This window comes from Culex pipiens, chromosome 1 (genome assembly GCF_016801865.2).
Source record: "Culex pipiens pallens isolate TS chromosome 1, TS_CPP_V2, whole genome shotgun sequence".
NCBI classification, from domain to species: Eukaryota; Metazoa; Arthropoda; class Insecta; order Diptera; family Culicidae; genus Culex; species Culex pipiens.
The window spans coordinates 6,027,547-6,054,103 of record NC_068937.1 but is presented as its reverse complement, the minus strand read 5'-3'; the positions used below and the strand labels follow the sequence as shown (position 1 = coordinate 6,054,103).

General features: G+C 30.4%; 1 protein-coding gene across 2 annotated transcripts in view; it reads right to left on the bottom strand.

Annotated features, from left to right (window-relative positions):
- Positions 1-26,557, bottom strand: part of LOC120421060 (myc protein) — a 138,364-nt gene that overhangs the window by 13,078 nt on the left and 98,729 nt on the right. Inside the window, exon 1 of one of the 2 annotated variants that reach the window (XM_039584205.2) lies at positions 260-1,523. The exons of the other annotated variant lie outside the window; for it this stretch is intronic. The gene's annotated coding sequence lies outside the window, so the exon portion shown is untranslated. Of the gene's footprint in view, positions 1-259; positions 1,524-26,557 lie in introns of those variants that run through there. 2 annotated transcript variants of the gene reach the window in all.

Genomic DNA, 26,557 nt, shown 5'->3' with positions numbered 1-26,557 from the left:
AAGCAAAAAAAATAAACTTAAAAAAAAAATCTAAATTTTTACCAAAACAAAGATTTTTTCGCGGCATCGCAAATTCTGCAAACTTCCCACGCAAATCGCCTTAAATTTGGCTACAATATGGCAAAATCAATCGAACCGGTTTTGATCCAGAACGCAAACAGAATTTCTCAACTGGGATCAGACAGCTCAATCCCAGTCGGGCAAAAAGTCGCAGTCTACTAAGTTTTGATTTTTTTAATTTTTATTTTTTTCAACTTACATTTTTCCAAACGAAGAATCGAACCGCTTTCAGACGTTCCGAAGCACTGCTGAATTCCGAAGAGTTGCGTGTTTTACACTAAACTTTTGTTTTCAACAATTTTTTTCGCGTTGGCAAATTTTCACCAACCTTTTTTTAGGCGTAACTTTACAATTTTTTTCCTAAAGTCACTGAGAAATAACGTGTGGTAACCGACCCTATTGCGCGGTCCAGGGCAAAATTATTCACCAAACTGGGGCCCTTTTGTTCGATTGTTGTGCACCACCACTACAACACCCAACACTGTCGCTGATGTTGTTGTTGACGACTGTTTGCTATTGTTCTTCGCGGCGGGCTTCTTTGTTGGCCGCGGCGAAGACGACTTTTTCTTCTTTACGTTGCTAACTGTCACGGATTCTTCCTGGTGTTGTTCTTGGCCCAGAGGTGCCGCAGTAGGCGTCGATATCTTAGTCACTCGCAAATCGCTTACTAATCTTCTGCTAGTTTGCGTTGTTTTCCTTACCGGCATGACACCCCTTCGGGGAAGGTGCTGCTGTTTTGGTGTTTTGGAAAACTTTTAACTTTATTTTTTTCTCACAGTGTAACACCACCTTTTTGTTTTTTAGACACTTTTTTTTCTCGGAGTTGTAACTTTCTTTTGCGGCTTTTGGTATCCAGGTTTTGCCCACCTTAGTAGGCGTTGCGTTCACTTAGCGGCCACTCTTTTCCAAAATGGCTTCTTTTTTTTTTTGGTTGATCGCCACCGGTTTTCCTCCACTTTGCCGGCACTCACTTTAGAGGCAAAATACTTAAATTTCCGCGGGAAATTTTCGCCGACACTTGGTCACTTTTCGTGTGTGGGAAACTTGGCGCGCGCGAGAACCAAAAAAATCCGCTCCCAAAACCGTCCTCCTTCCCACTGAGAAGGGACTCAGAACAAAATTTGGTCTCCTCACAAAAAAAAACCTTTTTTTTTTCTTTATTTCTGCTCCGCAGAAAACGCGTGCTGTTCAGAGGCGGTCTGAAAAGCAACTGACGAACCCGAATCCCGAAACTCCAAACGATCAGCACAAAACTGTGTTTCGCGAGCTCCGCTTTGGACCTTTTTTTCCCCCGATTCGCTCTCACTCACTCTCTCACTGGCGGCGGCTCTCCTTCTCTCCGACGGCGTCGCGACTCTCTCGCGTGCGAAACGGACCGGCGCGAGAGCGAGAAGAAAATCCTGCCACTCGCGAGCAGTGACACTGAAGCAATGAACCGGCCAAGCTCGCCGGCGAGCCGCCCAAGAGCTCCCGCGAAAAATGATTCCGCCGGAATGGTTTGAAAGTGGCGTCACACTTTAATTCCGCTCCCCACAATTGCTTCAAACTTTGACTTTTCCCACCCAAAATCCGCAATCTCCCCCACCGAACCACGATGCGCCCTTTTGAAAGGTGACTCTCGCTCACCCACACACCCTCGCCGGCGGTCACTCACACTCGCTCACTGTTTTCCAACATCATCAAAACATCAACCAAGAACGTCGAAAGAAGAGTGCTTGTTGCCGGGCGACCACGCACACACACACGCTCGTAAAGTGCCGGCTCGTCGATCAACACAAACAAAAACGTTCTGTTTCGTTTTTTTGTTTCATTGCCACACCACACACAGGTGCACTGTGGGAGAGAGAACGATGCGATGGTGGGCAAAAGAAAAAAGTAGCGTGAAGAAGAAGACTGAGTGAGAGCAGGCGGGGGAGCGGGAGTGGAATGTTTTGGATGTTGAGCGGGGGGCGGCGTTTGTTTTGGAAAAAGACTTGGTCAAATTTTGATCAAAAAAAAATTGTTATAATTCAAAAAAAAAAAAATTCAGGCAGTGACATAATGAAACAATTCGCCACCCTCCGCAAACGTCAAATTTGTACAAAATTGCTGTCGGTTCTTTTTCAGAAAAGATCATGCAACAAAACACACTAAAACTTTTTTTTATGTAAAAGTACATACAAATCGACTAATGTACCAGCTTTCATACATCAATCGACGCGACAGAGTGACCTCTTCAAGATTCTGTCATTGAATTTGTAAAAATAACTTATTCTTAAAAAGGAGGTCAAATAATTGTCCGTACCCCTGATAAAACTACGAAATCTGATCGATATGAGTGAATTCTTCAAGTAAATATTGATGCTGTGTCAAATACAAATACCATTAACCGGGGTGACTTTGATAGGTTTGAGGTTTTTCCGCAAACTGAAGAGTACCGTAAACCGGAGTGACTTTGATAGGGTTTCAATTTGTTTTTGGTATATTTTCCAACAGGTAAGGTTTTTCTCAAGATATTTTTTTTAAACATGTACTGGGGTAGGTTCACGGGTAGTCCATGTACTATTTTTGAAAAAAAGTTTTTTCAATAGTGTTTAGAAAAATAGTTACTTTAAAAATTCTTAGTCAAAATTCCGGGGTGACTTTGATAGTCATAGTTTTTATTTTTTAAATCATATTTAAGATGTTAAAACTTTATTTGTTCGTTAAATGTACCATCACTAAAGTAGCTGATATAGTTTTTAAGGAAAAAAAACTAATTTTATATTTAGTTAACTATGTTTATAAGCTTTTTAACAAAACACATACATATTTAAGGTAAGTTTGCTAAATAGACGGAATTTTGCCTGAAATTTGTTAAAAACAGTTTTTTAAATAAAATTATCGATTTATATTGCATTTTATACTGAATTCGAGGCACGAATCACAAGTTTTCACATTTTACATGAAATTTGTTCAACTGAAATTGCCTATAAATTAGGAGATTTTTTTTAATTGTATTTCAAAAACACATTTTTTTATTTTTTTAACGTGAAGACTTCCATCATTGCCATGATTTTTTGTTCAAAGATATAAATTTTGCGTCGCTATCAATATTTTCACAAAATTTCTTCTACAAGTTGTTTAAAATAGTGCCCTACACATGCTGATTCTTTTTGGTAACGATTATCCCATTCCTTGCAATGTTATTGTACCACAAAATTATATAAATTTAGAAACACATTTGGTTTAGACCCAACATTCTTTCAGTGGCTTCAAGAAGGCAACAACCGGCACCTGCTGATTCATTTTGGTGCAGAAGTGCGTTAAATTGTATTTAATACAGAGAATTTTAGAGTGATGAATCATCAATTTTCTTCGAAAATGATCAACGGCTTAACCTTGAAACTTATTTAACCTTCTTCTAGTGGAAAATTATAAAAGAATCCGAAAATCCGTTCCGTTTTCCGATTCAAAATCATGTTCATTTAGAAAATCATGACACTTTGAGAAGTTTAAAATAATAACTTTCATCAACATTTTCTTAACTATAGTTAACTAACAGTTTATTTTTTTCTAAATTTTATGAAAATTTCTTCTTGAGGTACTTTGAACACTTCTCTACCACGGTCAGAATGATTCTAAACCATTCCGTACGTATTTCAAATGTACTCTTCATTTTGCGGAAAAATCGCAAACCTATCAAAGTCACCTCGTTTTACGGTACAAATTAACTGACTGATTACTGACCGTGTTAGAGAAGTGTACAAAGTACTTCAAGAAAAAGTTTTAATAAATTTTGAAATGTTTAAAAACTTACTTAACTATAATTAAGAAAGTGTTGAGCAGTAACAGTATTTTAATATTCTCAAAGTGTCATGATTTTCTCGATGAAAATGACTTCGAATGTTTTCCTATTCGTAAGCATTTCCGGATTCTATGGACAATTTTCCATTAGAAGAAGGTAAAATGAGTTTGAAAATTATTTCTTTTAAAAACATAATTCAAATAAAGTCTTCAAATTTATAAGCATTTTCAAATTTCACAAAATTCAAAAACTTTTGATTCGTGCTTCGGATTTAGTTTAAAATGCAATATGAATCGCAAATGTTATTTGAAAAAAAAAACTTGTTTTGAAGAATTTTAGGCAAAATTCAGACTTTTTACAATTTTACAGTGCGTGGCCGAATGGTTACGCTGTCCGCTTTGTAAGCGGATGATTCTGGGTTCGATTCCCATCTGCTGCAACGAATGAGGAAGTAAAATGTCGGTCCCGGCCTTGGTTGTTAGGCCGTTAAGTCATTCCAGGTGTAGGAGTCGTCTCCATGCCACAAGTACAAACAACACACCAAACCAAGCCTACTCCGGTGGAATCGCTGGTGGCGGTTGGACTAGCAATCCAAAGGTCGTCAGTTCAAACACTGGGGTGGAAGGTTACTTGGAGTAAAAAGAGGTTTGGGTGCTCTCCCCATTCAAGCCTTCGGACTCCTAGGTTCGAGCAGAAACTTGCAATAGAGACCACAAAAGACCCGGGGGTTGTTAATGTGGATGGTTTGATTTTTGACAATTTTACCTAAATTTTATAAATATTTAGATAACCTAATAAAAAAAAATAAGATTTTTATTTCTTTAAAACTATACCAGCAACATCAGTGATTGTATATTTGAGGTAAAAATCAAATTTGAAGCTTTAAATCTGATTTAAATAAGAACTCAGACTTTGATAATACCCCGGAATTCAGAATAGGATTTTTTAAAGGAACTTTTTTTAAAGCGATGTTGAAGAAACTTTTTTTCCAAAAAAAAAACGTGTTGAAAATATTTCAACAATAAATTCAAATCCTATCAAATTCACCCCGGTTTACGGTACTTCAAGCTAGTTTGTGTCATTTTTTTTAACTTCTGGTGAGGGCGCTGCAAATTTTTTTCAAAGTTTATGTCGCCAAAAAACCAGAGGACAAAAAAATATTTTGCCAAAAAAATTCAAAATTTTGATGAAAACATATAAAAGTATAGGCATAGGCATAGGCATAGGCATAGGTGCCCACCCGCAGTTGCTACTCCGTTATTGACCAGGATCTCCAGAAGTTACATCCACGAGCCGTGGAAGATAAGTGGGAGCTATCTTTCCTCGCAACTTCTCAAAGGCCCCTATCATGCTGATCAATACCGGCGCCGGCCACGACCAGTGGTAGGGTCACGGGGAAGTGGATGGGAATGTTAGTCCGATACTTGAGTGATAGAGACCGCCCAATCGACTGCATCTCCGACAAAGTATCACATGAGTTTTGAGGGGGTTAGTAGATGGGTATGAGGTCAGGATTCACGAGTGGCAGTGATGTGACCATGAGCATTTTGTTTATCGGTTGAAAATTTTAAATCTTAGGCAGCCGGCTGCGGAAAGATAGATAATTGATCATTTAAAAAGTTTTTTTTTTATCGAACGCGTGCCAGCCGAGCAGTAGTGCTATGGGCTGGACTTATCAGTATATTTTTACTATTTTCAATTTAGATAACGCGAGCAAATTTCAAAAATAGTAAATAAATGACGCTTTACTCTTCATAAAATCGATCGATGCCAGTTGGAATAAATTTTTACGATCATTTACGATGAAAATTATCGCGAAAAAACAGGACTGCGCGTCCCCAGAACCACTGCACTTATGATGTCCAATAAGTTATAATAACCACTCACCCAAGCACACAAACAGCGACATAAAAAAAATGAAAATGAGCATGCAAAATCAAGACAGCCCGTCCGCGTGGTCAGCGCACTAATGTTGCCATTATTTAATTATAATAACCACTCCGAAAACATATAAAAGTATAATCAACTGAAAACAATCAAATAATAATCATACTTTGCATGTTTGGGGTGGTTTGAAAATATTTTAAATTTTTATACATAAAATTTCGCTGTACGCTCAGGACTTTGGTCAGAGTCGAGGATCATAAACCTCAAAAAAAATTGCAACGGCCAATTTTTTTCTGGTAAGTTTGTCAAAAAAATTAGTCAGAATTTAAAAGTTTGAGTAAAACTTACTTTATGAAAAACTATTTAAAAAAAATATTTTATGTTGTAAGAGCTTATATTAAACAAGTTTCGACAAAATTTGTTCAAAAATACATTGTTTATATCTTTTATTAACATTTTTTGGAAAAGAATTTTTGTTTCGAAATAGATTATTTTTTGTCATAAAATGTCACAACATAAAACAACAATTTTCTAGAAAAAGATATTCAAAAACTTTTTATTTTAAGCTCGTAACCCCACCTGGCTGAACCGATGTTGACCAAACCAGTCGCATTCGACTTGGTTTAGGGTCACATACGGTGCTATTGAATAGTTTGAAGTTTCAATAAGTAGTTCAAAAGTTATGTATAAAAATGTGTTTTCGCATATTTTCGGAACTTGAATTAATGGCAGAAAATCGCACCAAATATCATTATGCTAGACATTTCCAAAGAGCCCAAAACATCAAAGAGCTGGCAATCCTACCTCGAGTTATGACCACTTAAGTGACATTCATGTACTTTTGTTGCAGCCGGATCTCACTTTAATGTATTTAAACAATGTCCGGATCCATCTTCCAAGCCATCGTTGGTTAAATAATCAAAAGATCTTTCCAACGAGTCCAAAAAAAATCTGGCAACCCTGTCTTGAGTTATGAGCGCTCCCCATTTCATTACCGATTGTTGGTACACCCTTACCAAAAATCATGATTTTCTGAGTTCAACATCCCACTTTTCATGCGATTTTTTAGATCAGGTACTACAACCATAATATGTTACTGCTGTGTCTATTGAACATTTTTCTCGGTTTGGTGGATCATATAAAACAACACAAAAGTTTGACTTTTTATTTTCTCACTCTCAAACATTAAATTCGGCGACATCATTCTACTCAAATTTGAAAGGTTACATCGCGTTTTCTCGCTCGTTCATCGCCGCCATTTTGGCCGCCATCTTGCTGTCGTCGGTGGCGTTCGAGGTCAACGGTTCCGGCGAGACGAATAGAAAGCGATTTCAACGTTGCAAAAACCGCGAAAATCGACGAAACTGGAGGAAATTTTCTCATGAATCAATGAAATTTAAGTAAACCAAGCATGAAGGATTTTGAAGTTTTCTTTGTGCCCCACTCATATCTCAACGCTGCTGCACGATTTTTCACCAATTTTAGTTTTGTTCATGGAAACTGTTCATGGTAGAGTTGCAGCCAGGGTTGCCAGGATGCCCGATAAATCTGGGAATGCCAGATTTTTGACTAATTTTGTCAGTTTTTTTCGCTTTGTGCCCATTTTCAACAATTTTTGAACGAATTTCAATTAAAATAAATAAAGAATGTGTTTTTCTTAAAGAGAACGTAAATCCAACATTTCTGAGGTCATAAAATCGAAAAAACAACCTCAATTCTACAAAACTTTTGAATTATTTTATATCCTCCTTCCCAGAATGTTAATTTTTTGTATACCAGATTTATCCAGATTTTTAACCGATGTTTGCCAGATTTGTCACATTTTGACCTGGTAACCCTGGTGCGGCTGTCGAGAAAAGTCCCGATGTTCACGTCCGCGTTCGGGAAACGCACGTTTGACAGACGGATCATGCCCGGACCGCAGCGCCTACTCCACACATTGTCCACACACAACGGACGTGGCGTAAATTTCATTCTCACCACCACCAGCAAGCCACGTATAATATATACACACGAAAATATAAATAATAACACACGTGTACCCCCCGGCGCACATCCTCTCTCGCTCTCACCCTCCTCCTCCAACCTCCTCTTCCGCAGTTCACTCTTCTTATCTCCTCTCACTTTTGCTGCTGCTGATGTTGCCGGTTGTGCCGCAGAGTTGGTGGCGGCGCTAATAGAGTTATCTAAGCCCGCTCTCACGCACACTAGCACGCCATTTGTTTTGCTGGACGGTACAAAATTTAACCTCACTTTTTTTTGTGTACGTACACGCAATACATGCGCACGTAGATAACTCTATAGTTGAGAAACCCCCCCCCCCCCCTCTTCTCGTCTTCCTTTCGCTTCCCTCTCACTCTTTCTGTCTTTTTTTGGTTGAAGATGGGACGACGACGCCGGGTAAATTTTGATTATAGTTTTGTGTCGTTCTATGCGCCAAGACATCCGAGTAGGCCTCAAGGACAGAATTTTGAGTGGATTTTTTGTTGGTTTCTTTTTGTGTGTGGGGCATTTGAGGACACGATTGAAGGGAAATTGTAAAAAATTTGACTTAGAAATAATTTTTTAAGAAATTTTTTTGACAGTTTAAACTCTCGTTTTTAGCCAACTGCTTATCTGTCAAACGCTCCAACTTAGTAACCCCCGCAGTAAATTTTGCTCGCCGTTGGTCGGCTGCGGGAAGTCCCCGGTCGTTCTGCTGGCGGCGCTCCATGACTACTAGATTGTACGATTTTTGTAAAACAATTATTTGTAGGGAAGGGGGAGGATGGTGGTTCCGGGAGTGCAAAACCACAATAAACACAACTTGTTGTCTGATAAGAGAGTTTCGCGTGTAGTAACGAGAAATTGATTTCTGGTGAATTTGAGAATTAAATTCCGTTGGTAGATAACGTTGGAGCTGGGTATTTCTTGGAATTTTTGCGATATTATGTCATTTTAAAAGTTGTCTTAAAAGTTTTGTTGGTAAATATTCCAATGTTTTTGTTCGGAAATTTTTTTCAGGTTCTTTAATACAAGTTGTGAAATGGAATAAAAGTAGTAAAATGCAAAGAACTATTCCCAAACCAGTATTGGTGCCCACACAGCCAAGCAAAACACTCCAAATTTAGACAACCTCGAGAGGTTCCTCTATTATTCTCCATATCCCGTACATTAAGCCTTTTATAGCGCTCAAACCTCTATACCTTAAAGTGGCCCCCCCTTCTCCGTGTGTTAAAGTCGGATCTACTTTCCGTCCCGCCAAAAATCCCACTCCCCAAATGTATACTAAACTGTACAGGGGGGGTCCCCCCCTCGACGAATGCGCTACGGTCACCGGCTTACCGACACAACCATAGTTGGCTGTGTACTGAAATTTCGGCTCCCCATTCTCTCTCTCTTTCGTGATTCTCTCTTTATCTACTTTCCGCGTGTACTTTTGAGTTTTGAGAGAGCATTTTGAATGCGAGAGCGATAATTTAAACATAGCGTCGAGAATTAGGATTGTTTGAAACTTGAAGGGGAAAAGAGGGGATGAGGGGGGACTCAGACATTTATGCGTGACCCCCCTTGAACCCCCCCTTCTCCTTTCCAACATAAATTCACTATGTACGAAAACTATGAATATCTATTATCAGAAAACGCAGAGGAGCAGGGATGCCAGGTCTGGTGGAAGTCGAATCCGTAGACTTGTTTAAAAAAAAAATCCAGATGGTTGGTGTCTTGGGAACCCAAAATATTTTTATTCTAGCTAGGGGTTATAGAATTTCCAAAACAAATAGTTTTCTTTTTTAAGAAGACCCTTAAATCGAATTAGGGTTTTTTCAAGATCAACCAAAAATAAATTCAAATTTCATGCCTAATTTTACGAAACACAGTTGTGCTACTGTACATATACTACAAAATATAAATGATTTTTTTTAAATATGTTTTTTCATAATTTTATGTGCATATATCCGTTTCCTGATCTTCATTTAAAACTAATTTAAAATGACAACCGATCTGTCTTACAATCAAAATGCAAAAAAACTGTTGTGGAAGTTTTACAAAAATTCAAAATTTGTTTGAACAAACTTAAGGGAGCTCAAAATGGTTATGATACATTGTGCCGTGACAGAATGGCGTTTCTTTTTTCAGTTTTTTGCTATAACTCGGAAATTTCAAAGAAAACATCCTCAATATTTTTACAGATTCTGAAAGTAAATAAATTTGCCATAAGACATTGGAATAAGGGTTTAACGTTTCAGTTGCTGTTCTACGTTCGTGTTTTTTGATGAGAGATTTATTCTATTTTCTGGATATGATATACTTTGGAAAAATGGTTCCTGACCTCCGGATATATTTCAGGATTCCGAAGGAGGTTTTGAGGCGTTTTTTGCAGTTTATATTTAACTTGCGTCGAAAGTCAAGGTTATATATCTTTAAATGTTTTTAAATGTTGGTTTCACAAGCATTAACTATACACAATTCAATCACAACATATATTTCGCCATTAAATCAAGTTTTAAAATTTTCCTACTGGTATACTAGTCCGGAGAATGTGTCTTATAAACACAGGGAAATGCATATTAATGTTGAGTTGATTGCACTCCTATTTTCAAGATACAAAAACTCTGATATCTCTGATTTTTTATTACAAAAAATGGTTTACCATAATTTGTTAGGTACCTTGTTGGTACCCTATTTAGAAGAAAAGGCAACATTAACATTGAATTTATATGTATTTCATAAAAAAATATTTCCACAGTCTTATTTCCATCATTTTTATATAATTTGATAAACCTACATATTACATATAATATTACATAAATGACATTTGCAACGTTTTCAAGTGGTTTGGAAATAGTCGAAAAAGTTTATCGGATAATTCGATTGATTTGGTGTTTTCGGCTAAGATTTTCATATTTTTAAGGCCGTTGCAAATATTTTTTTAAAAAATAGTGTTTTAAAATGCATTTTACACCTGCCCAGTTGTTTTGCAATCATTAGTTTTAAAAATATTTAAGTACTTTCGGAGAATTTTTTTTTGCAGTAATGTACAACGGAAATTAACAAAAAATCTAATTATTTTTTAATCGATCTCGGAAATACTAAACGTGATTTTAAATACTAAAAAAATAAATACACATTTTTTTTTTGGGAATTCAATTAACTTTTGAATTCCCAAAAATTGCATTTAATTTTTTTTAAATCGTATGTTGGGCCATGACTTATACAATTTTCACGCAAAACATGCAACTTGCAATAGAAAAGCAGCTTTTAGAAATTTTGATAAAGCTTTTACAAAGAAAACATTTTCTTCATAAGTGTCCATTTCATATATTTTTTTAGTGTTTTTTAAGTACAGTTTTTTTTTATAAAATCGTCTAATAAACATTGTGGATTTGTCTTTTCGTTCCTGCGTGGCTGTAATTAAATATATAGAATAAAAAAAAATAGTTTTCAATATGTCACCCGAACAGCAAGATTTTTTATTCAATATAGCCCTTTCATTCATTAAATATTATTTAAATTCAGAAAATTTGAAATTTTCAGAAAATCCTATGACAGGTCTGCCCAATATCCGGCAGCGAAGGCATTTTATCTGGCCTACGCTGCCCATGTTCGCATAAATGTCCCATATGCAAAAACAGCAAGCTGAGAAAAACGCATTTGAAGTTTGTCCCATACATACGGCTACGTGTTAAGTTTTCGCGAAAAAATTGGATTTCCTCCTGATTTCTAGAACAAAGTACTGGATGTTATAGGCTCTTTCGAAAGAGCACACAATTTTGAACCAAACTGCATCAATAACTCGAAATCGATGAAAATGCATATGGGACATTTATGCGATCAGGGGCAGTACGGCGGTTTTCGAAAATTGTTTGTTTATTATATTAATGTCATAAATTAAAAAAAAACTGGAGATATAATTTTAACATTTTTAACAAAACATTTATTGAAACAATTATATGGATTTTGCTTTTATCTTTTTTTTTGTACAAAAAAATCAGAGACGTGGTGGTATTTAGAAAAGTTACAAATTGTCTATATTTTTTTTAAATTTTTATATGGATTTCTGGTTTTGGGATATTACAGTGTTATTTTGCCAAAATTAACACATTTGAGCAATTCTGTACGAAATCGGTCTTTTTTCTTCAATTTTAATTACGGAGGGCGCCAAATTGATTGGACCCAAGGTGCATCCCTGAAAAAAGTAACGTTTTTCGTAGAGACTAAAAATGACCTCATGAACACAGGAAAAAAATGTGGAATATCTACTTGTAATCTCTTCTTAGAGAAAGTTTCTCAAAACCCTATAAAATATTCCTACTCTCAATTTTTGTTAATGGTTTTGATCCGGAGAATAACTTTGTAGATCATCGCAAAGCGCAAGGAGTTGATTCCGAAAAAAACAGGATGTTTTGGGATACCGTCAGTGGGGGTGACATTGGGTCTGGGGGTGAGATTGAGTCAAAGTATTTTTTACGGAATTTACCATTTCTCAGGTACTTCTCAATGTAACTAAATGCTGTTAAAAGGGTTGTGCAAGGGACATCCTAAGATGACTTTGCTGAAAAAATCTTGTTCCTAGAACAAATCCTGTCATTTTCACAGCTGCCTAAAGTTGAGGTACGTTTTTGGCCAAAAATGACCTTTCGAAAAATGAACTTTTTAGATTTGTTGTTGGAATTGATCATTAAGTACCAAAATGTTTGAAAATCTCTACTTCAAACATTTTAGCATGTCAATACGATTCCCTCGAACTAGAAACACTGTTGGATGACTTGTTTTTACCATATCATTGTATTTAGGCATCATTTTAGTTTCATTTGACCCAATTTCACCTCCTCTAAGGGGTGAGATTGGGTCAATTTTCAAACGGTTGCCATTTAAAGTAGAGTCCATCAAATTACACCATATTTCGCGAAAATGTTAGTAAACTATCTAAAAACAATTCTACGATAAAAGATTTTCGATGTTATTTAAATTGTTTTTGTTATTAAGAAATAACGAGCGGTGTATCGTTTTTTGACCCATAGTCACCCCCACGGACGGGGTTTTTGTTTCTTGGGCCCAATGTACACCACATGTTCTAATTTAAATCCAAATTTGCCGTTTAACTCAAGTTTAACTTATGTTACGATTTTGTTTTAAATTATTTAATAATGTTTTATTTACACCAACATGATTATTTTTCGATTATCGACTTGGGGACTTCAACCCAATAGATCGATTACTTACTTATAAGCGGCACTTATCTATACTTATCTATAAGCGGCACTGGATTTAAGCCATCGCCTCATTTCTCCTAAACGACTTTTCAATTTAACGATCCACAAAATTTCTTGTAAAACAGATTGTTCAACACGTTTTCATAAAACATTTTTATCATCCAAAAATATAATTTCACGTTCTTCATACAATTATCAGCCGGTATGAAAATCCGTAAATTTTGGAGATCAATCCGTAGATCCGTAGAAATGACTGAAATCCGTAGATCTACGGAGAAATCCGTAGATATGGCATCCCTGCAGAGGAGGCTAAAAACCGTTTAGAAAGAGAGGGTTTGAAGGGGAGGGGAGCTCGCAGTAGGCTGCGAGAGGGGAGTTTTCGCAAAAAAAAAGTGAAGGGAAGTCTGGCAAAATTTATCTCTTGTTTCGTTTTGAGCGTGTGCACGCACACACCCACAAAACGCATTTTGTGTGTGCGTGGCCTACTGTGATTGACTTTCGCGATAGTTTTTTGGGCAAGATTTTTTTTTGCAAACTGAAATTTCTTAGGAATTCAACTGGAAAAGCCGGTATTTTTGTTTAACAACAATCAGAAAAAAGCACAACATGGCAATGCGTCGAAAACAAACACAGAAATCACGTAATGAGACGAGCAAACGAGAATTTCCTTAAACAGCAAGAGAGGCAAAAAAAGAAAAAAATCCGCAAAACGATAAATGAAGAAATAAAATCCGTACTCAAACAGAAGCCAAAAACCGAAACCGGCAGTTGAAAAATAAAAATAAAAAGAATAAAATGATGTTGATGGTCAGTGTTGATTACCGGTGTGCTAACTCAAGCTTTTCAAGGGGGTTACAAAAACTAAAAGAGAGTGCAGAAAAGCGAAATAAATGAAACAATAATCATTGGGAAGGTAGCTGAGTCAACATAATTTAGGTGCTTCTATTTCAAGGTTCGGAAAAGCAGCGAATGACTCACGGGAAATGCCACGGGAGCAAAGTGACGTTTTGAGGTGGTTAAAGGGCGCTAGAATCGGTTCAGAACCGATTCGATTTTTTTGGTTGATATGAATAAGTTTAAAATTTTATTTGTCATTGGAAGTGTTCAAAAGTTAAGTGTCACTTTTATTTTTAAATAAACCGATACAGAAACGGTTTGGATTCAAATAATAAAAAAAAAACTATTTGTATAACAATTAGAATGCAAGCAAACGCTTGATAAAATGAAACGGATGATTAAGCGACTTAGGGTTCGATTCCATCATTTGCAGATTTAGCAACAACGACTCCAACTTCAAAACCGGTTTGGAATGAATTGTTTCAATTAAATAAATACTTATTATTAAAAGTCTACATAAACTGAACCGATTCATCACCGGTTCGAATTAAACGACGGCCCCTTGAACAGTTTCTACGAATTTTTAATTCTTTATAATTATTAAAATTATTAAAATCTTAAAATTCTTGAAATTCCTAAATTCTTAAAATTCTAAAAATTCTAAAAATTCTTAAAATTCTTAAAATTCTTAAAAATTCTTAAAATTCTTAAAATTCTTAAAATTCTTAACATTTTTAAAATTCTTAAAATTCTTAAAATTCTTAAAATTCTTAAAATTCTTAAAATTCTTAAAATTCTTAAAATTCTTAAAATTCTTAAAATTCTTAAAATTCTTAAAATTCTTAAAATTCTTAAAATTTTTAAAATTCTTAAAATTCTTAAAATTCTTAAAATTTTTAAAATTTTTAAAATTCTTAAAATTCTTAAAATTCTTAAAATTCTTAAAAATTCTTAAAAATTCTTAAAATTCTTAAAATTCTTAAAATTTTTAAAATTCTTAAGATTCTTAAAATTCTTAAAATTCTTAAAATTTTTAAAATTTTTAATTCTTAAAATTCTTAAAATTCTTAAAATTCTTAAAATTCTTAAAATTCTTAAAATTCTTAAAATTCTTAAAATTCTTAAAATTCTTAAAATTCTTAAAATTCTTAAAATTCTTAAAATTCTTAAAATTCTTAAAATTCTTAAAATTCTTAAAATTCTTAAAATTCTTAAAATTCTTAAAATTCTTAAAATTCTTAAAATTCTTAAAATTCTTAAAATTCTTAAAATTCTTAAAATTCTTAAAATTCTTAAAATTCTTAAAATTCTTAAAATTCTTAAAATTCTTAAAATTCTTAAAATTCTTAAAATTCTTAAAATTCTTAAAATTCTTAAAATTCTTAAAATTCTTAAAATTCTTAAAATTTTTAAAATTCTTAAAATTCTTAAAATTCTTAAAATTCTTAAAATTCTTAAAATTCTTAAAATTCTTAAAATTCTTAAAATTCTTAAAATTCTTAAAATTCTTAAAATTCTTAAAATTCTTAAAATTCTTAAAATATTTAAAATTCTTAAAATTCTTAAAATTCTTAAAATTCTTAAAATTCTTAAAATTCTTAAAATTCTTAAAATACTTAAAATTCTTAAAATTCTTAAAATTCTTAAAATTCTTAAAATTCTTAAAATTCTTAAAATTCTTAAAATTCTTAAAATTCTTAAAATTCTTAAAATTCTTAAAATTCTTAAAATTCTTAAAATTCTTAAAATTCTTAAAATTCTTAAAATTCTTAAAATTCTTAAAATTCTTAAAATTCTTAAAATTCTTAAAATTCTTAAAATTCTTAAAATTCTTAAAATTCTTAAAATTCTTAAAATTCTTAAAATTCTTAAAATTCTTAAAATTCTTAAAATTCTTAAAATTCTTAAAATTCTTAAAATTCTTAAAATTCTTAAAATTCTTAAAATTCTTAAAATTCTTAAAATTCTTAAAATTCTTAAAATTCTTAAAATTCTTAAAATTCTTAAAATTCTTAAAATTCTTAAAATTCTTAAAATTCTTAAAATATTTAAAATTCTTAAAATTCTTAAAATTCTTAAAATTCTTAAAATATTTAAAATTCTTAAAATTCTTAAAATTCTTAAAATTCTTAAAATTCTTAAAATTCTAAAAATTCTAAAAATTCTTAAAATTCTTAAAATTCTTAAAATACTTAAAATACTTAAAATTCTTAAAATTCTTAAAATTCTTAAAATTCTTAAAATTCTAAAAATTCTTAAATTTCTTAAAATTCTTAAAATTCTTAAAATTTCTTAAAATTCTTAAAATTCTTAAAATTCTTAAAATTCTTAAAATTCTTCAACTTCTTAAACTTCTTAAAATTCTTAAAATTCTTAAAATTCTTAAAATTCTTAAAATTCTTAAAATTCTTCAAATTCTTAAAATTATTAAAATTCTTCAATTTCTTAAAATTCTTAAAATTCTTAAAATTCTTATAAAATTCTTAAAATTCTTAAAATTCTTAAAATTCTTAAAATTCTTAAAATTCTTAAAATTCTTAAAATTCTTAAAATTCTTAAAATTCTTAAAATTCTTAAAATTCTTAAAATTCTTAAAATTCTTAAAATTCTTAAAATTCTTAAAATTCTTAAAATTCTTAAAATTCTTAAAATTCTTAAAATTCTTAAAATTCTTTAAGTTCTTAAATTTTTTAAAATTCTTAAAATTCTTAAAATTCTTAAAATTCTTAAAAAATTTAAAATTCTTAAAATTCTTAAAATTCTTAAAATTCTTAAAATTCTTAAAATTCTTAAAATTCTTAAAATTCTTAAAATTCTTAAAATTCTTAAAATTCTTAAAATTCTTAAAATTCTTAAAATTCTTAAAATTCTTAAAATTCTTAAAATTCTTAAAATTCTTAAAATTCTTAAAATTCTTAAAATTCTTAGAATTCTTAAAATTCTTAAAATTCTTAAAATTCTTAAAATTCTTAAAATTCTTAAAATTCTTAAAATTCTTAAAATTCTTAAAATTCTTAAAATTCTTAAAATTCTTAAAATTCTTAATATTCTTAATATTCTTAAAATTCTTAAAATTCTAAAAATTCTTAAAATTCTTAAAATTCTTTAAATTCTTAAAATACTTAAAATTCTTAAAATTCTTCAAATTCTTCAAATTCTTAAAAATCTTAAAATTCTTAAAAATCTTAAAATTCTTAAAATTCTTGAAATTCTTAAAATTCTTAAAATTCTTAAAATTCTTAAAATTCTTAAAATTCTTAAAATTCTTAAAATTCTTAAAATTCTTAAAATTCTTAAAATTCTTAAAATTCTTAAAATTCTTAAAATTCTTAAAATTCTTAAAATTCTTAAAATTCTTAAAATTCTTAAAATTCTTAAAATTCTTAAAATTCTTAAAATTCTTAAAATTCTTAAAATTCTTAAAATTCTTAAAATTCTTAAAATTCTTAAAATTCTTAAAATTCTTAAAATTCTTAAAATTCTTAAAATTCTTAAAATTCTTAAAATTCTTAAAATTCTTAAAATTCTTAAAATTCTTAAAATTCTTAAAATTTTTAAAATTTTTAAAATTTTTAAAATTCTTAAAATTGTTTATATTCTTAAAATTCTTAAAATTCTTAAAATACTTAGAAATTTTGTTTTTTTTTCTGGTTCTCAAAATTATTTTTTTTAATTCTTGATTTTTTTTTATTTCAAATTTTATTTTTTAAAGTTTTAAAAAATTTTGAAAATTTTTACACTATTTAAAATTAAAAAAAAAATTTTAAATTTTTTGAAAATTTTATTTTTTTTAATTCTTAAAATTAAGATGTATAACAAGGGGCAAGACACTTGACAAAATCAATTCATTGACCTCGCATGGCCGTGTGTGACAAGAAAGACAATTTTCACCTCAGAGACTTCAGCTGTATTGGTGTCATCTTATTCCGCGTCTCACCTTAATTTGTTTAGTTTTTGTGGTGAGAAATGTGCGCCCATTGTTCTCCGCAGTGGTGGTGGTGCAAATTAAACAAAAAAAAAACAAGCCGGCCGGCCGGCCGGCATTTTTACTTCATTTATTTTGACACACACACTCATTAGCCCAAATAACTGCATCGTCGCCGACGACGACGCGAACGATGGAACCGCAAATAAAAATGCAAAAATAAAACACCAACACATATCGGTTTGGAGAGAGAGAGCGCGAAAAGTGCAACGCTTGCTGCGACAACAAACTCTTGATGGGACGTGTTTTGCGTTGTTGTCATGTCAACCGGCACGAAACAGTCGAAAAAGTGCATTTTTCGCGCGCGCTCTTTCTCTTTTCGGGTGTAGGACAATAGCCTACTATGATGAGTGATGACCACGGTTTGTGATCACTAAATTTTTACACGATAAATATCTTGCCCGACGATGACGGGGCATCATTTTGTAGGTTATGTTTTTGTTTGTTGCGTCTTCTTCGTGGCGGTTGCAGTATTTCACAACCGGGATGCAATTCTGTGGTGATGCAGTCGGATCTTACGTTATTTCATTTTCTGTGTACTTTTGCAATATAAATAGAGAGGAAAAGCTGGGCGTAATTGCATTATTCCCCTCTCTACTCTCTCTTTCTCTCTGTCTAAACAGGGTTCTCCTGTTACGACACCTTGCAAATTGTGCCTCCTCATCGAGTGGAGACACACAAAAAAAGATACACGCGGAATTTCTACAAGTGGCGTAATTCGAAGTGATGTTTGCCGCCATTTTAACCGGTTCGCGTCAATTTGCTAATTAACTTGCAAATCGTCGCAAAAATCGCGTCATTTTCGCGTTTGAAATTCAAAACCAACCAAAAATTACCCATCAAAGTAGCCGTGCCGAAGTACGCGCTTCAGATGTCGGATCAACGCCTACTGCGAGGAATGTCACGAGTTTTTTTTTTAACGCGACACCACTTTTGACGTTTCGAGTGCGACTTCTCGAGGGTCGTCGCAAAGTGGTCCCGGAAAACATTTGTTTTTCCTTTTCTGGAGAGGGCGCGTTTGGCGAGAACAGGGGGTTCTTGGGATTTATGGCCCTTGGGGCCAATTTTTGCGCACCGGAACCGGGAAGGGTTGCAAAGGCGGGCGGGCGAGAAAAAAACATGGAAATGTAATCTGGAACCCGTGGCGTACCCGAGAGTGTGAGAGGTAGGAACATAAATCTTCCGGCGAGATGTTGCGAAATGAAGTGGTCGTCAAGGCGAACCGGTTCAAGCGGTTAGTCGTCAACCGGTTCATTTGCCAACCGATTGAACTATCCGCAAATCGGATTAGCATCGACCAGACGGATTCCCACCGCCAACGAAGACGAGGAGCATTCCCACCATAAATCAGGCGAAAAGGGCGGACAGACGGCGGGTTGGGGTGGCGAGCCAATCGATATGATGGATCGAGGTCGGAGACACATTTATGGATGTCAAACGAAGCCGGACACAGCCGCATGCACTTTCAATCGTAGGAGGCGCTGCGAGCGGTTCGCGGCAACCGGTGGAGACGAAACCAAACAATATATACAAATGGCGGCCGGCCGGCGTACTAAAGTCCAACCGGCCTTTTTCACGTCGACAATAACAATATCAACAGCAGCAGCAGCAGTACCGGCTACAACATGTGCAGTTGTTGTATATGGGTTGAGTGTATGTACAGTTTTGCTTTAATGAAAATGTACAGACGAGAGTCGAGATGTCAAAAGTGACGCAAAGGGGAACCGGTTGAGGTGAAGGGGGGGCCAAGAACACGACGAACGCCCATCAACCATCATCACAGGGTTGTTTATATTTACTCCCCGCACAAACACATACTCACTCGCTGAGTAACGCGAGTGCATTTATGCATTTCGCAATTGGCGCTTTTATCGCGCGCGAGAGTTCTTGTGTACTCGCGGCCGGCCGGCGTGCGCGGGCAACGTGAAATGCGAAAACGAAGAAGTCATGTTTGACAACAACCGGCGTCGAGTCCCTAACCTCAATTGACGCGCGCGCTCGCGCCTAGTAGGCTGGACTTTATCAGTCGTCGACTTGGATAAATTATTCCGCAAGGGTGGCCCGATTTCCGATTCGAGTGTCTGGCAAGGATCGGCAAGTAGGCCATGACAAAATTTAAACTGCTGGACTTTAAATCGCCGTCAGAACTACCAGTCAAAAAACACTCTTGATGTGAGCTGTCAAAACTGAACCGGTTCAAACCCGATTTGAAATTGATCCGGAAAATCGACAAACGTTCTGGATTAATAGACTTTGAAACACCGTTTGAAAGACTCTTGTCGAAGCTGTCAAAAATGAACCGGTTCAAATGTCAAAAACCTTGCAAGATTTAGAATGCAATAGGGTTCAAACTGACCACAATCGAGTCAACCTAACCCAGCCAATTCAATCGGGATTTTGAAACGGAATTCAATTCGAATCGTTTACGTATTCAGTTTCAAACGCAACAACCGGTACGTACACGGAATTGGTTGTTGCGTTTGACACGGAATACGTAAACGATTCGAGTTGAATTCCGTGTTCGAACCGGTTGTTGCGTTTGAAACGGAATTTGTATACGAATCTAATTAGATTCCGTTTCAGAGTTCGGATTGATTTGACTGGGTTATAGCAGATGCTGCTTCTTTTAAAAAAAAGTTATTAAAACAATATTGGGAAATTTTAAAGACTTTGCGTTAACTTAAAAAAATCACATAGTCCTTAATATTTTTTTAATTCAAATTTATAAATATTTTTTACAATTCTTTGGTTAAATAAATTTAAAATTTTTATACTTTTAGTAATATTAATAATTTAATTTAATTAATTTTAAAAAATTTAAAAATTATTAAAATCATTAAAATTTTAAAATTTTTAAAAAATTTAAAAATTTTAAAAATTTTAAAAATTTTAAATTTTTAAAAATTTTAATAATTTTAATAATTTTAATAATTTTAATAATTTTAATAATTTTAATAATTTTAATAATTTTAATAATTTTAATAATTTTAATAATTTTAATAATTTTAATAATTTTAATAATTTTAATAATTTTAATAATTTTAATAATTTTAATAATTTTAATAATTTTAATAATTTTAATAATTTTAATAATTTTAATAATTTTAATAATTTTAATAATTTTAATAATTTTAATAATTTTAATAATTTTAATAATTTTAATAATTTTAATAATTTTAATAATTTTAATAATTTTAATAATTTTAATAATTTTAATAATTTTAATAATTTTAATAATTTTAATAATTTTAATAATTTGAACAATTTTAATAATTTTAATAATTTTAATAATTTTAATAATTTTAATAATTTTAATAATTTTAATAATTTTAATAATTTTAATAATTTTAATAATTTTAATAATTTTAATAATTTTAATAATTTTAATAATTTTAATAATTTTAATAATTTTAATAATTTTAATAATTTTAATAATTTTAATAATTTTATTAATTTTAATAATTTTAATAATTTTAATAACTTTATTAATTTTAATAATTTTAATAATTTTAATAATTTTAATAATTTTAATAATTTTAATAATTTTAATAATTTTAATAATTTTAATAATTTTAATAATTTTAATTATTTTAATAATTTTAATAATTTTAATAATTTTAATAATTTTAATAATTTTAATAATTTTAATAATTTTAATAATTTTAATAATTTTAATAATTTTAATAATTTTAATAATTTTAATAATTTTAATAATTTTAATAATTTTAATAATTTTAATAATTTTAATAATTTTAATAATTTTAATAATTTTAATAATTTTAATAATTTTAATAATTTTAATAATTTTAATAATTTTAATAATTTTAATAATTTTAATAATTTTAATAATTTTAATAATTTTAATAATTTTAATAATTTTAATAATTTTAATAATTTTAATAATTTTATTAATTTTATAATTTTAATAATTTTAATAATTTTAATAATTTTAATAATTTTAATAATTTTAATAATTTTAATAATTTTAATAATTTTAATAATTTTAATAATTTTAATAATTTTAATAATTTTAATAATTTTAATAATTTTAATAATTTTTATAATTTTTATAATTTTTATAATTTTCATAATTTTAATAATTTTAATTATTTTAATAATTTTAATAATTTTAATAATTTTAATAATTTTAATAATTTTAATAATTTTAATAATTTTAATAATTTTAATAATTTTAATAATTTTAATAATTTTAATAATTTTAATAATTTTAATAATTTTAATAATTTTAATAATTTTAATAATTTTAATAATTTTAATAATTTTAATAATTTTAATAATTTTAATAATTTTAATAATTTTAATAATTTTAATAATTTTAATAATTTTAATAATTTTAATAATTTTAATAATTTTAATAATTTTAATAATTTTAATAATTTTAATAATTTTAATAATTTTAATAATTTTAATAATTTTAATAATTTTAATAATTTTAATAATTTTAATAATTTTAATAATTTTAATAATTTTATAATTTTAATAATTTAATAATTTAATAATTTAATAATTTAATAATTTAATAATTTAATAATTTAATAATTTAATAATTTAATAATTTAATAATTTAATAATTTAATAATTTAATAATTTAATAATTTAATAATTTTGTTAATTTTAATAATTGTTATAATTGTAATAATTTTAATAATTTTAATAATTTTAATAATTTTAATAATTTTAATAATTTTAACAGTTTTTTAAAAATATAAATAATTTAAATGATTTTAATATTTTAATAATTTTAATCATTTTAATATTTTAATAATTTTAATACTTTTAATAATTTTAATAATTTTAATAATTTTAATAATTTTAATAATTTTAATAATTTTATAATTTAATATTTTAATAATTTTAATAATTTAATAATTTTAATAATTTAATAATTTTAATAATTTAAATATTTTTAATAAATTTAATAATTTAATAATTTTAAGGATTTTAAGAATTTTATAATTTTAATTATTTTCATAATTCTAATAATTTTAATAATTTTAGTAGTTTTAATAATTTTAATAATTTTAATTATTTTAATAATTTTAATAATTTTAATAATATTAATAATTTTAATAATTTTAATAATTTTAATAATTTCAATAATTTTAATAACTTAAATAATTTTAATAATTTTGATAATTTTAATAATTTTAATAATTTTAATAAATTTAATAATTTTAATTATTTTAATAATTTTAATTATTTTAATAATTTTAATAATTTTAATAATTTTAATAATTTTAATAATTTTAATAATTTTAATAATTTTAATAATTTTAATAATTTTAATAATTTTAATAATTTTAATAATTTTAATAATTTTAATAATTTTAATAATTTTAATAATTTTAATAATTTTAATAATTTTAATAATTTTAATAATTTTAATAATTTTAATAATTTTAATAATTTTAATAATTTTAATAATTTTAATAATTTTAATAATTTTAATAATTTTAATAATTTTAATAATTTTAATAATTTTAATAATTTTAATAATTTTAATAATTTTAATAATTTTAATAATTTTAATAATTTTAATAATTTTAATAATTTTAATAATTTTAATAATTTTAATAATTTTAATAATTTTAATAATTTTAATAATTTTAATGATTTTAATAATTTTAATTATTTTAAAAAATTTAATAATTTTAATAATTTTAATAATTTTAATAATTTTAATAATTTTAATAATTTTAATAATTTTAATAATTTTAATAATTTTAATGATTTTAATAATTTTTATAATTTTAATTATTTTAAAAAATTTAATAATTTTAATATTTTTTTGATTTTAGTTATTTTTTTAATTTTTGTAATTTCTAAGAATGAAAGACTTTAAATCGCCGTTCCAACGACTATTGACAACGCTGTCAAAAATGAACCGTTTCAAATGTCAAAACCCCCTCCCGACCTCAAATCAACCCGGGTTCAAAATGTCATTCGTCTTACAGGTCACTCAACTTTCCCACATGCCCAGTTCGCAAGGATCCGCCGGAAAACCAACCAAACTACATTCACTTCTGTGAACCGAACCGAACCCAATCGATCGGATCTTTCTCAAGTTTGCGTTTATTATTATTACTCCGGGGGGAAAAGGATCCCGGCTCTTAAATTACACCTCGTTGTTGTTGTTCTCATTTTGGGGTGCAATTTTCGCGCGCGCAGCACAACTCGGGCGCGTGAATGTCAACTGGTTTCCGAAAGTGGCCGCGGGGCGGCGCCACTCCGCAAGCCGGTAATGAGAAAGTTGCAGCCGACTACTTTGTTTTTTTTTGCGTGCGTGCGTGCGGGCTTGACCGCGAAGTTGATAAATCATGTCAACGGGGTTTTTTTCTGAAACTGTAAATTTTGCACATAATTACGCGCGAGATCGATGCGTGCGTACGGGAAATGTAAGAGGTTATGTTGGCTGCAGGTGAGCGATTGGCGCAAAGTAGGCTGCGGGGACTCATTAGGGTCACGCAAAATTTGACAGTTGATAGATTGTGCGGTGATTGAAACGCGTACGGCTTGCGCGAGAACCGATTTGCGGATGTCTTTTGGAAGGCGGATTGAAGTCGGATCGAGTGACGTTTGCGATTTTCTCAGTAGCGGATCACCGTTTTTAACGTGAACTTTGATGCTTTCAGTTTCATTTGGTGATTAGCTGGAGCTTGTTCAGGCTATTATTAAACCCAGCGCCAGGAAATCTAGCTTTTGAACAAAAACGTAAATTGAATAATTAAGTAGGTAAGGTAGCTGCCTCTATTTAGGACGTTATCCTTTTTCAACCAAAAAGATTTCATGAAATGCGTACGAATTTTAAGAATATTTAAAAACTTCGATAAATTGTTCAGAAATGCTGACTTTTCCTCCACCATTGTTACAGAATTGTCTCATCGCTTGTTCTGAGTAATCCCTATTTGCAAACGATTTGTAATCTGCACTGCTCTCTGCCTGGAACAAGACGAGAGATGTAAATATCGCGCATGATTTAGCGCGAACGCGAGAATTAATCATACTGCACAGTTGGTGCAACTGACGTTTGCGCGCAGCCCAAGATTATTAGAAAAAGGTGGGAATTAAGAATTACATTTATTTATTTTTACAAATTCTTGATAATTTTATCAGTCAACTTTTGTAGAAGTGTTGATACACTTAATTTTATTTTATTTTTTATTCAATTCCCACCTTTTTACCGCAACCCTGACTCTTAAACAAACTAGCTTGTTTACCTTTCAAATTTGCCCATTTTTGTTTACCCAAGCTCTACGCAAGAATGAAAGCCTTCAGGGGTTTTCCCTCTTTTTAGGTTCCGCGCCATAAAGTAATCAAGTTCTCCGTGCCTTAAAGACAACACAACTGTCAAACGGGCAAATTTCTTTATTGGAACTGTCACCCCCACACACAGGTAAATTTGCTTCAAGGACAAAACAAGGTGTCGAAGGCAATAAAAGTGACATTTCTCTTTTTGAGGCAACTTCTTGCCTTCGACTTTGGGTGACAATTGTTGTTGTTGGGATCGAGGTAGGCCGTGCGAGGTAGGAGAGGTTGGCAAGTGCCAAATTTTGCGCCTTCTTAAAAGTTCTACCTGACGTCTCACGCCTCCTACGATTTCAGGGGTTTTTTTTCTGATGGTGTAAAAATCAACCTGCCGTTTCGGTAATTGAAGCCGCTGCGAGTAATTTAAGCTTAGTTCCTTCAAAAAATAGTTTTCAATGACATTTTTCAATTTCATCCAGAGCTCCCATGGGTACTATTTTCATTAGTTTTATTTTAGTTATTCTGCCCATCCAGAGGGCACCCAATAATTACTATAATAGACCGGCCGAATTCGACTGAAGTCGGTCCAAATTTTATGGCCATTCGGCACGCAACTTTCGCCAGCCCGCTCGACTCTGTAATTAATTTAATCTATTTTCTCTTCCTGAGACGCCATTTTCAAAGAAATATCATTCAAACTTCCCAGAATTATCGCACTGCAGTAGGCTGTGACGCCAGCTCGGATCACCTTAGGTTCACCTTGCAAATGCAATCCCAAAAAATAAACAAAACATTTTTTTCGAATTGATAATGGCGCTAATCGAAAACTGGCGCGGCCTACTTAGACGTTTAATTGCTTGCTTGCAAAATTAAGAAATAAAAAAAAACATTTCCTGTTGCGGTTCATTGGCAGAGGTGGAGGTGCCCTAATGCAGTGCAGCAGCAGTTTTTTGACACTCAGCGATAAGGTGACTTCTCCGTTGTTGCTGCAGGGAAATGCGCACAACCTTAAGAGTGGCGATAAGAGGGAAGCTGGATTTTTGGCGGGAATGGCGAGTTACGTAAAAAAGCGTCGTGATATTTTACATTTGAAATTCAAAATTTCAGCTTTGGAATTTTTAAAAATTTAAAGAACTATTGAAAATAAAAAAAAAATTTGAAGAATTTAACAAATTTTTAGAATTTGAGGAAATTTAAGAATTTTAAGAATTTTAAGAATTTTAAGAATTTTAAGAATTTTAAGAATTTTAAGAATTTTAAGAATTTTAAGAATTTAAAGAATTTAAAGAATTTAAAGAATTTAAAGAATTTAAAGAATTTTAAGAATTTTAAGAATTTTAAGAATTTTAAGAATTTTAAGAATTTTAAGAATTTTAAGAATTTTAAGAATTTTAAGAATTTTAAGAATTTTAAGAATTTTAAGAATTTTAAGAATTTTAAGAATTTTAAGAATTTTAAGAATTTTAAGAATTTTAAGAATTTTAAGAATTTTAAGAATTTTAAGAATTTTAAGAATTTTAAGAATTTTAAGAATTTTAAGAATTTTAAGAATTTTAAGAATTT